Source organism: Microcaecilia unicolor, chromosome 3, assembly GCF_901765095.1.
Source record: "Microcaecilia unicolor chromosome 3, aMicUni1.1, whole genome shotgun sequence".
NCBI classification, from domain to species: Eukaryota; Metazoa; Chordata; class Amphibia; order Gymnophiona; family Siphonopidae; genus Microcaecilia; species Microcaecilia unicolor.
Genome location: NC_044033.1, coordinates 127647584 through 127659135, shown reverse-complemented (window position 1 = coordinate 127659135; position 11552 = coordinate 127647584). Strand labels below are relative to the sequence as shown.

Genomic DNA, 11552 nt, shown 5'->3' with positions numbered 1-11552 from the left:
GCCCCTTTGTTGAAACAAATTCAGAAAGTTTGTTGGAGGTCTCAAGCTTTATCGGTTGCCGCTGCAGAATTGTGAAATAAACAACCACTGAATTTGCAAGTGATGGAGTATTTTACTTGTTTTAGGAAGGGGACCAAACCTGCTTATTTGCTTGTAGCTGAGAGGGATATGTAAGGCTAAGAGTTATGTTGCTTTTATTTTAATTGTTATTATATTTTATAAGGGATGAGTTTGGATGGAAGTTTTGCGGGGTTTTCGTTTTTGGTTGTCTTTGTTTTTGTTTTAAGAGGTGCACACCATTATGATTGTCTCTTTTGAGGCATGTAGGTAGTATATAATAATTCAAATAAATAAAAATAAGTATTTGTCAAACAACAAATGGGAAACCATTACATGAATGTGTCAAAACATACAAAGAATGTATACTGTAGTCACAGATACCTGCCATCAGAGTGAGAACATGACAAAGTCCTAGTCCACTGCATCCCCACATTCGGAAAAGGTTTTGTCAAACAATCCTGCTTTCAATAACTGATTGGTGACTCTCTTCAGTAAAATGTAAATGATCAATACCATATCAACATACCTATATCTTGACAGACTATGGAATGGAAGCTGTTGTACATTACACAATTGCCCTGTGATGTATTGCTCCTGCTCCACAGCGTTAATGTATCCAAAGGTGTCAAGGTTCCATAAGTATCCTTAGTTACAAATGACCCTTGTGCTGCATTCTACCATATAGCACAGTTAAGACATCAGTTGTATGGATACCTATGCCTTTCCTGACAGAAAATTCTAGAACCTGAATGGGATGTGGGGCATAGGCCAAAACCTAACTTTACAAGTAGGGCAAGGAATGAGTACCCTCAATGCTCATCTCAGGGGTCATCACCACAGAGCTCTAAAATCTGAACCAGATTCTTGCTCCCTGCTCCCTCAGCTGGGATGTATGGGGTGTCAGCAGTGGCATAGAAGGGGAGGAGATGCTGGAAGCAAGGTAGAGGTAGGGAATGAGAAATGAGATGCACAGGTACTTATTTTGTATCTGGGGCAATAGAGGGTTAACTAACTTGCCCAAAGTAACAAGCAGTTACAGTGGGAATTGAACCCAGTTCTCAGGCTACTTCACTAACCATTAGGCTACTGAGATGCTGGTTACCTGGAGGGAGCTGCTCATGGGGAGGAAATACACCCTGAAGTTTTGTCTAGGTCATCTGATACCCCTGGGATGGCTCTGGTTTCCTATTCTCCTTAGCTAGTAGTATCACTGAGCTAGAGGGAAGATGCTCCCTCCCCCTAGCGTGGATATAGTTAGGGATCATCTCCAAATTCCTTATAGCTTCCTTAAGGAAACATTTAAGAAAATCATTCCCAGGGCAAAGGCTTTGATTTTTTTTTCTCCCCTGAATGAAGGGAAGGCTGGTTCCAGGCCCTTCTCAGCATTATTGCACAATTGCTTCTATACTTTGTACTCTTCTTTAATTCTCTGTAAGCCACATTGCGCCTGCATGAGTGGGAAAATGTGGGATATAAGTATAAATAAATACATAAATAAATAAAATAATACCATTTGTCCTTCTTTTGTTGTCCTAAGGATCCGTGGTGGCTTGGGAAAGAGGGAATATTTCAATGCTGTTTGTTGTGATTGCCTAGAATACCATGACTGTATTATCAGAGTGCAGAGGCATTGCAGAACCCTGTGGCTATGTACTGCTTTCTAGTAATTCTGAATCAAAATACCATTGAGGGGTGGAATGGAGTAGTGGCCTAGTGGTTAGGGTGGTGGACTTTGGTCCTGGGGAACTGAGGAACTGAGTTCGATTCCCACTTCAGGCACAGGCAGCTCCTCGTGACTCTGGGCAAGTCACTTAACCCTCCATTTCCCCAAGTACAAATAAGTACCTGTATACAAATATGTAAGCCGCATTGAGCCTGCCATGAGTGGGAAAACGTGGGGTACAAATGTAACAAAAAAAAAAAACAGCAACCAACTTAAGCAGCCATGTTTGTGTAAGGGGATTGGGGATAACAAGCAATGAAGAGACTGCTGAGAGGGTAAGCTAATAGCAACCAAAGTCCCCTTGCACTTTCAAGCTTTAGCTGTGGGGCATAAGCTGCAACATCTCTCTACAGTAGGTTTTCTCCATGGTATGCTTCTCTTGATGCTTGGGCCCTAAAACCTGCAGACATGGCTAACATATCTGTGTTGTAATGATTTCTGGATGCATACTTCAGGCCTACTAGCTGTAAAAAAAAAAAAAAAAAAAAAGGACTAAGGGGCTAGATGGCTAAGACGTTTTCTTTAGCTGTCTCATTTTAGAATAAGTCCTGCCCCGACTGCCTTACCCTCTGCTCATCTTTCAGGAGGATCATAAAAGATTACCATAGAAGAACCCTGAAGTGAGGGTGTCTTTCAGAAGAGCCTATGTGAGATGATTCGTAGGGAATTCCACATCACTCTCTGTCCTTCTATCTGGCCTATCATCTGCTGGGTGAAGGCTGATGGAACCCCCTACATGCAAAAATGATATATGACAACAGCTTTTCCAAAAATATAAAACAGAAATTTATTTTGAAAGCTAAATATAGGGGTGGGGTGGAGATGGGGAAAAGGAAAGATGAAGCATGGAAAATGGGAGAACATGAACCTAGGTTAAGGAGAAGGAGAAGTCCAGGCAAGTTAAGACTAGGGGTACAAGCATGGAAGGAGGCTCCTTCTTCAAGAATGGACATTATCAGAAATACTGACATCTGTTAATGAGCTTACAGCATCCATTCTGGAATCACACCCAGTTCCTTGACTTCACCTCCATGCTATCAACTCTCTGCTCTAGTTGCTCTTATGCAGCACCCACAGCACCATCCCTAATGGGCCCCGAAGTCACAATTCCTCTTTGAGTGTCAGCAGGAGATGCTGAAATTTAGTTTAGATGTTGTTCGATGAGGTCACGTGACTATGAAGGTACTGGAAGAAATATGAAATGCACAGCAGTTCACTGACTTTGCCACCAAATGTTTAAACTATGATCACCACAGACCTCACCGTGTAAAATATTGTTGCTGCAAATGCAGGTTACATTGCTTGGCTATGGACTATTGATTTTGCTGTCTGAATGGCAGACTGCCTGGTATTTCAGGGTAGTGAACTCCTATGTACATACTAGCCAGGGCTGACCCTGTTTGCACAATGATAGCTCTACAGTTTAAGGATATAATAGTGATAAGTGAAAGGCTGTAGAAACTAAAAAGAAAAAAATGAAGAATGATGAACTGTGTCTCAGTTCTCTGCCAAAATAAAGTCTCTCTTAATTAAATAGCAGACTGAGATGTAAAATAAATAAACTCAATTCACAGTTGAATATTTGTTTTGCAATTTATGGAGAGTAATGTGTACTTTCTTTGATTATCAATAATTAAGAAATAACATATAGCAAATTTCTTATCCAAATAAAGAGTTTCACCAATAGCAATGTTTCAGAATTTGTCATCCACACATGAGGACGGTTGCAAGTGTTTTAAAGAACTGTTAATTGTATGGCCCCTCCAACCCGCCACAAGCATCATAAATGTTTTCCATGAGGCTCAATACAGAGAATGATCAATTTGTAGTAAACATGTGAGTAAAAAGGAACACAAACTTTAAACTTGTGCTTTTCTATGGCACAGTTGAAGTAGCCATAACACAGAGATGTGCAAAGTTCTTCAAAATAGGTTTGGTGAAGAAGTTGATGGGCCTGCAAAAGTTTGTAGCATTCTCAAGATATCTTGTTATCTGTCTCAGGGGTGGGAAAACTTTATACAGATAGGGCCGCATGAATATTTGTACCATCCCTATCGATCCGCAACATTATGTAGTATCAGAACCGGAAATGCACAGAGGTCCATTTAACTAAAAATGATGGAAACAAACTGCTAGGGTGGCAATTCTAAAACTATTTGCAAGATACTGTATTCGGAATCACCAAAACTCTGGGTAATGACGTTTTCTGTATATACTTCTCATGGTCTCACAAGTCGCATAAGATTCAACGACCGGCCACATTCGGCTTTTGAGCTGTAGGTTGCCCACCCCTAATCCGTCTGGCTCAAGTTTTGTGAAAATTTGGTTGCATATTGCAACATTAAAAAGAAAGAAAACTCAACTAGAATTAGAAGTGCCTCTTCTATCCAGCATGTAGAAAAACTGTTTCCTCTCTCATAATGGTTCCCAAGAATTTGAAAGATTATAATAGGCTCTAGTAGGATAAAAAGAGAGACAAAGCCAGAAAATAATGAATTCAGAATGTCTTTGCAACATTGTACATAGAAGATACTCATGAAAAAGCCTTTGAGTGAGTGTTGAAGAAGGTCCCGCTCCATAGTGGGTATCTGAAAGCAGTTTCCAAAAATGAGCACATTTCTTCTGGTGGGGGTTTAGATTATCAGAAACATTGAATAGTCTTAATATTATAGGCAGGACATAATTTCTGGGGGAACAGCTTGGACCACAGTTCCACCAATTCTATTCAGACTCCAGAACAGTAGGTTCTTTGATCCAGCCCCTCCCTTCCAGGCAGGCAGCAGGGAAGAGGAAGAGAGGAGCAGAGAAAAGTCATTCTGGGGTCCTTTACTAAGCTTCTCTTAAAAGTGGCCTGCGGTAGTGTAGGCAGGGGCGTAGCCACGGGTGGGCCTGGATGGGCCCAGGCCCAGCCAGTTTCCCTCCAGGCCCGCCCAGCCCCGGGTGTCAGCAGGTGGGGAGGGGGGGTGCTCTGCTGGTGCTGCAGTCCCCACCTGCCTACCAGCTCCACGATCGACGAGCAGACGACCCTCGTCTTCCATCCGGCATCGAGTCTTAAAAAAAAAAACAAAAAAAACCCGGAGAAGCGCCTCGCGTCTGCTGTGCACTGCTGTAAAGCAAGCAGCAAATCGTCTCGTCGGTCCTTCCTTCACTGTGTCCCGCCCTCTGATGTAACTTCCTATTTCCGCAAGGGCGGGCACAGTGAAGGAAGGACCGACGAGACGATTTGCTGCTTGCTTTACAGCAGTGCACAGCAGACGCGAGGCGTTTCTCTGGGCTTTTTTTTGTTTGTTTGTTTAAGACTCGATGCCGGATGGAAGACGAGGGTCATCTGCTCGTCGATCGTGGAGCTGGTAGGCAGGTGGGGACTGGGTCGTGCAGGGGGGGCTCAGATGGGATATCGGGTTGGGGTGGGGAGGGGTTCAAATTTATAGTATTTAACTTTTAAAGTTCATGGGGGGGGGGGGGTAGAGAAGGGAAGAAGAAATGCATGCCCACCCAAACTACCCACTGGCCCACCCAAAAATTACATTCTGGCTACGCCACTGAGTGTAGGCACATGTATTGGGTGCATGCCAGGCCAATTTTTACCACATCTACAAAAACTTTAAAAAAAATGGGACAAGAAAAGGGCCTGCAGTAAAAATGAAACCAGTACACACCAAAAACTGGCCTAAGCCCTTAACACCACCCATTGATCTAGCGGTAAAGGCTCACGTGATACATGTGTTGTGACCAGTTGGCGAGCGCCAAGTGCCGATTACCGCCGGAACCGGTGCATAGGAGGAAATAAATAAATAATTCAGGCATTATGGATGCGTGCCAAATCTGAAATTACCGCCAGGAGGGCACCCTGGCCTGGTGGTAGTCTCATTTTGGTGCAAGCATGTAGAGCATAGCGCGGCTTAGTAAAAAGCCCCCTCTACTCCCTAATCCAGCCCGTCTTCCTATGTTCCTTCTGTCCCTGGACCACCCACTCGCTATCCTTCAACTCCACAGTTCCATCTCTTTTTTGTCTACAAATTAAGACCTGATTATAGGAGCAGAAAAAAAATGTGAAGAAGATGCCATTGTCCATTTGGAAACCAAAGGCCTAACTATGGTACAGGAGAAATTAAAAAAAATTAGGGAGAGACAAGGATCAAGTAAGGGCCATAGTATTTCTACTGTGTATAGTAAGGGTAAAATCCAGCTATGTTGCGTCAGCAAAGTAGAGACTCTGAATATATTGGAAGCTAAGGAATGCACAGATAAATAAAAGGTTATATTTGTGGGATGATCTACTTGGCAGGAAGAATCGTCATCCCGGGTGAGAGATTCAGATGATACATAAACGAGTTTAAGCAAGATGAGGGGAGTGGTGGATGGAAGCTGAGCAAATAGTGCTGTCATCCTTAATGAAGAAATTAAATTAGTGGAGAAAATCTCTCATAAAGATATCCTTGAGTAGGAGGACGACAGGGGGAGCAGGGTTGAGTCTATATTGAGGGATGAATAGGCAAGTAAATATATCTGAAATACTATAAGCACATATACTCATAATCTAGAGAAGACAAAATTCCACACTTGGTATCCCTGATAGCTGAGACAGATATAGATAATTTGCTATCACAGATATAAGCTTCATTAAGTCTGGTGACAGAGACGGGCATACCAAAACCCAGTATATAATGGGCTATTTTGAGCAGCCCAAAGGTACGTTTAGGCATGTACTGCACTTTGTAACTATTTTTCAAAAAATCAAAACTACGTAGTGTTGAGTTGCATGTTGAAAACATCCATGTACTTTGCTTTTCTATAGGTGCAGATGGCAGAATGAGGTAAACTAACTCATGTATGTTTTCAAATGTTATGTGTGCATCCTCCACACACCATAAGAATGTTCCTCTTTAGTGCAGGTAAAGGTTCACATGTTGGGACCCTGTGCACAGTTTTTAATTGATCTTAAGAAGTGTGTTTTAGATGGGCATATTTATCCAGGTATACTAGTATTTACCCATCTAAATGGCTTTAAAAATTGCCCTCAATATGCTCATGAATATTACAGGAAGCTTTAGTACTTTCTAAAACAGCTGATATTAAAGCATCTGAAATGCAAGGTAATGGCACAATCAGCATTTCATATGAGAATGGTGTATAAAATTACCCTCAAAGGACTAGGGGGGTCCTTTTACTAAGCCACGTAAATTCAGAGTTACTGCCTGGCTACTGCGTGGCCCATGTGGTAATTTCATTTTTTATGCACGTCCGCTACGTGTAGGCACCTATGCGCACCCAACGCATGCCAATTCGGAGTTAGCGCCAGGCTACTACATGGCCTGTGCGGTAATTTCATTTTTTATGTGCGTCTGCTACGTGCGCTAGAAAATATATTTTATTTTCTGGCATACGGCGAAAATCGGGTGGTAACTCCTACTTGACGTGCATAGGCAATTACCGCACAGTTAACATGAGAGACCTTACCACTAAGTCAACGGCTGGCGGTAAGGTCTCAGACCCAAAATGGATGCGCGCCAATTTTTATTTTGCTGCACATCCATTTTCGGCAAAAATAAAAAAAGGTATTTTTTACAGGCGCACTGAAAAATGGATTTGCACATGCTCAAAAGCCGTGCCTACACTACCACAGGCCATTTTTCAGCGCACTTTAGAAAAGGACCCCTAGATTCTATAAATAGCATCTAGTAGCACTTTAGAAATGATAAGTAGTAGTAGTAGTAAAATCAGTGGCAAAAAAATAGAGCTATTCTATACACCTCACATAATTTTAAGTGTGGTTTATAGAATAGTGCTTAGCGCCAGGAACCTCAACTACATTAAGTATCGACTATTTACGCCAATTAAAACCTGGTGTAAATTCCCCATGCATAAATTAGATGCCGATCCCCCTAATTCTATAACAACATGTATAAATGTTAGGAACGCCCCTATCCGCCCATGCTCTTCCCATGGCCATGCCCCCTTTTCGGATCCGCACACTAGAATTTATGTGCACCATTTTATAGAATATGCCTAAAAAGATGCGTGCATAAATGTTAATTTATTGCCAATTAATGCTGATAATTGCTTGTTACTGCCCAATTATCAGCGCCCAGCGCCGATTGGCTCATTATTCAATTAATTTGTGCACACAACTCAAAGCGCCTTATGTAGAATCCAGGGGTAAATGTCTCCTCCAGCGCAAAAGATGTAAATTAGCAAATGTTTGTACCACTGCTGAAATTTGCTTCTTCGTTGTTAGGCTGGGATCCAGTAGTACTCTAAATTTCTTACAACTTGACAACACCTTAATTGGGTTCTTCTAATCATGGGAAATACTTGCAGGTTATTGACTTGCCTACAATATTTTGGAATTACTTTTTTAAACTATGATCATTAAAAATAGTGCAACTTTTTCCAAGCAAGTATTTAAAATTAATATTGCTGCCCCCTGATCCAGATTAACCAGCATAATCATCTGGATATCAGAATTCTTAGATCAGATCAGGATGGGCTGGAGTGGGTTTCAATTGAAACTCCACTAGCTGGCAAGTAGGTCCATTGCAGGGAAAACTATTTTTTATTTTTATTCTTAAACGTTCTGAGCCCTGAAAATGGCAAGGATGGATCAGGATATTTTATACCACATTTATATCGTATGAATGCAGGTCTTGTACCCCCATCTATGGGGTCCTTTTACCAAGGTGCGCTGAAAAATGGCCTGCGGTAGTGTAGACGTCTGTTTTGGGCACGCGCAGAATCATTTTTCAGCGTACCTGCAAAAAAATGCCTTTTTAAACTTTTTGACGAAAATGGACGTGCGGCAAAATGAAAATTACAGTGCATCCATTTTGGGTCTGAGACCTTACCGCCAGCCATTGACCTAGTGGTAAAGTCTCACACGATAACCAGGCGGTAATGACCCACGTGTGCCAAATGCCACTTGGCATGCGTAGCTGACGCGTGCCAGAAAATAAAAAATATTTTTCGGGCACACGTAGCAGACATGCACCAAAAATGAATTTACCGCAAGGGCCATGCAGTAGCTGTGTGGTAACTCCATTTTGGTGTACATTGGGAGCACGTAGACGCTTACTCGGCTTAGTAAATGTGCTCCTATATATCTGCATTTGACCCCTCATCTATATGGTAAGCCGTATTGTAGAAAACCATTAGTATCACAGTAATGTTATTTGAATGTTCTAATTGGTGCTTATTGGATATTTCATCACTATTATGCTTACTTCGTATTATATCTTTTATTTGAATTTAAGTGTTGTTAAATGCATATATTTTTGATCCTGTTTCATGGTAGCCCTATTACTAGGTTTCAATTTGCTGTTTTCAAGTTTTCCTCTTTCGCTGAATTCATGTTTATACTTGTTCATTTTACTATTGTATTGCTGTTAACAAAATTGTAAGTTTGATGTTAAACTATACTTACTGTAAATCACCTTGGGTGAATCTCTTCATAAAGGTGGTTAATAAATTCCAATAAATAAAATAAATAAATCTCAGTGGGGGAGGGGAAGAAATTGTATAATGGAACTTAGGGCCCCTTTTACACAGCAGCGGTAAGTCCAACGTGGGCTTACTGCTCGCTAAAAAGGAATTACCTCTGGGCTGCCGGAGCAGCTTGGTGGTTGTTCCCACCCACAGTGTGCCATCATATCCGCTGCATGGCTGCACGGCCGTTTCTTAAAAAAAAGAAAGACTTCCCTTTTACCCACTGGGGCAAAGGGGGGCCTCGGCGGATGTCAAAAACATGCGCTGATGCCAGCGCAGGCCCCCTTTTGCCGCAGCTTGGTAAAAGGGGCCCTAAGTGAGTAAAATGTTGTAATAATAATATTAGGGCCCTGTTTACTAAATCAAGTTATAGGCGCATTAGCATCTTTAACGCACGTTAACCATATACATGCATTAACTGTGTATGTGCCTACAATATCCCTATAGGTGCCTACATAGTTAGCGTGCATGCTAATTGTAGGCGCGTTAAAAATGCTAATGCGCCTTCGTAAACAGGGCCCTTAGATTGTTGGCTCAAAAATGCTTTGATAAGGAATATGAAGTCTGGGCCTAATACATTCTAATGTGGGACTTTCCCACATGTTAAACTCAGATTTATCATGGCACTTTTTAGGACTTTTAAAAATTTGCATGTTACCATTAGCGCATGAGACTTGTAACATTTACCACCTCTTATTTAGGAGGGGCTAAGTGCTCCTGCATTATCCCTGCCCTGTCCCTGTGGGTTCTGTCTCCTTCTCCGCCCTGTCCCTGTGGGTCCTGTTCCTGTCCCTGCCCCGTCCCTGCAGGTCCCGTCCCCGCTCCATCCCCATAGGCTCTGTCCTCATCTGCAGAAGCCTCAAACAATTATGATTTTATAGTGAGCAGCTATAATAACCCTCCTCACCACCACCGTCTACCCTTCCAACCCCAACAATAGCTGATTTCTACTACCCCAAGAAATCCTAATCCACCCTGTTAAAATGTCCATGGGTACAAAATACAACCCGTTCTGTATGCCTTAGAGGGAAGAAATATGCCCTGTGTAACACCGTTATGATTTTTTAATCTGTCGATTAATAAGAAGTCATCAACAGTCTCAGGATTCAGTCTAGCTCGCCTGTCTTCCACAGTCCTTCCTGCAATACAATATGTCTTCTTAGACATGGCTGTGGAGGAGTGGTTAGGGTGGTGGACTTTGGTCCTGGGGATCTGAGGTAGTGAGTTTGATTCCCACTTCAGGCACAGGCAGCTCCTTGTGACTCTGGGCAAGTCACTTAATCCTTCATTGCCCCATGTAAGCCACATTGAGCCTGCCATGAGTGGGAAAGCGTGGGGTACAAATGTAACAAAAAAATAAAAGATGTGCTGGTAGTAGGATGTACAAGATCCCCCATGCAAATTTTGCTAGTTATGGCCAGCATGTTTGCTTGTTTTTCCAAAAAATCAAAATATTGTTGTCTGCGTCACTCAGACATAACAGTCCAGTTCATTAACAGGCTTCAAAGTAGAAAACGATGCAGGGACAAAGTTTGTCCCTATCCTTGTGGGCTCTGTCCCCATCCCTGCCCCGTCCCTGTGGGCTCTGTCCCCGTCCTCGCCCCGTCCCCACAAGCTCTGTCACCAACACCATCCCCGCGGTTACTGCGGGTCCCCGTGCCATTCTCTACTCTGCGCTATCCAGTTAGCACACTAGCTGGATAATGCAGGAATGCCCACACTCTGCCCAGATGTGCCCACTCTAAAACTATTTTTAAAAATAGATAATGTGTAATTAGTATGCAAAAACAGGCAAAATACCACAGAATACATTTTATGGTCCTTTTCTCTTAATAATATAAAAGCATTTAAAAGTTTCTGTTTATTGCATACATATTAATGAGTAGTATTTCTATCAGACAACCATCCTTCTGAGGTGAAATGCAGTATGCTATGCGCAAAATAAAAAATGTTTTATTATCTACATCATTGTCAAGTTCATGGAAATGTTATTCTGCATTGTTTTATAATGCTGATATTTTCCCACTCTTCATATTTTGGCTTTCTTACTTGGAACCACATATCCCTTTATATTACTCTTGCAGGCCACATCATGGGTTATCAGTTCTGGGATTATTTTTAAAAGCTATTGGCTTGTTGACAGGTAATGTTGCAGAATGAATCCAGCCCTTGATGCTGACCGCTTTATATTTTAAAAGTTATAACACTTTTGGGATGTCTGAAGCTATGAGAATAGTCTGAAATGCCAATAATTTTCATAAACAAGAATATAAATATTGCAATCAGA

General features: G+C 41.9%; 1 long non-coding RNA gene across 1 annotated transcript; it reads right to left on the bottom strand.

Annotated features, from left to right (window-relative positions):
- Positions 1-1035: 1035 nt before the first annotated feature.
- LOC115464800 lies at positions 1036-8368 on the bottom strand. Its single transcript, XR_003941273.1, has 3 exons — positions 8358-8368; positions 2350-2355; positions 1036-1117 (listed from the first exon to the last, which is right to left on the bottom strand). It is a non-coding gene; the product is annotated as an uncharacterized LOC115464800 (long non-coding RNA).
- Positions 8369-11552: the final 3184 nt, after the last annotated feature.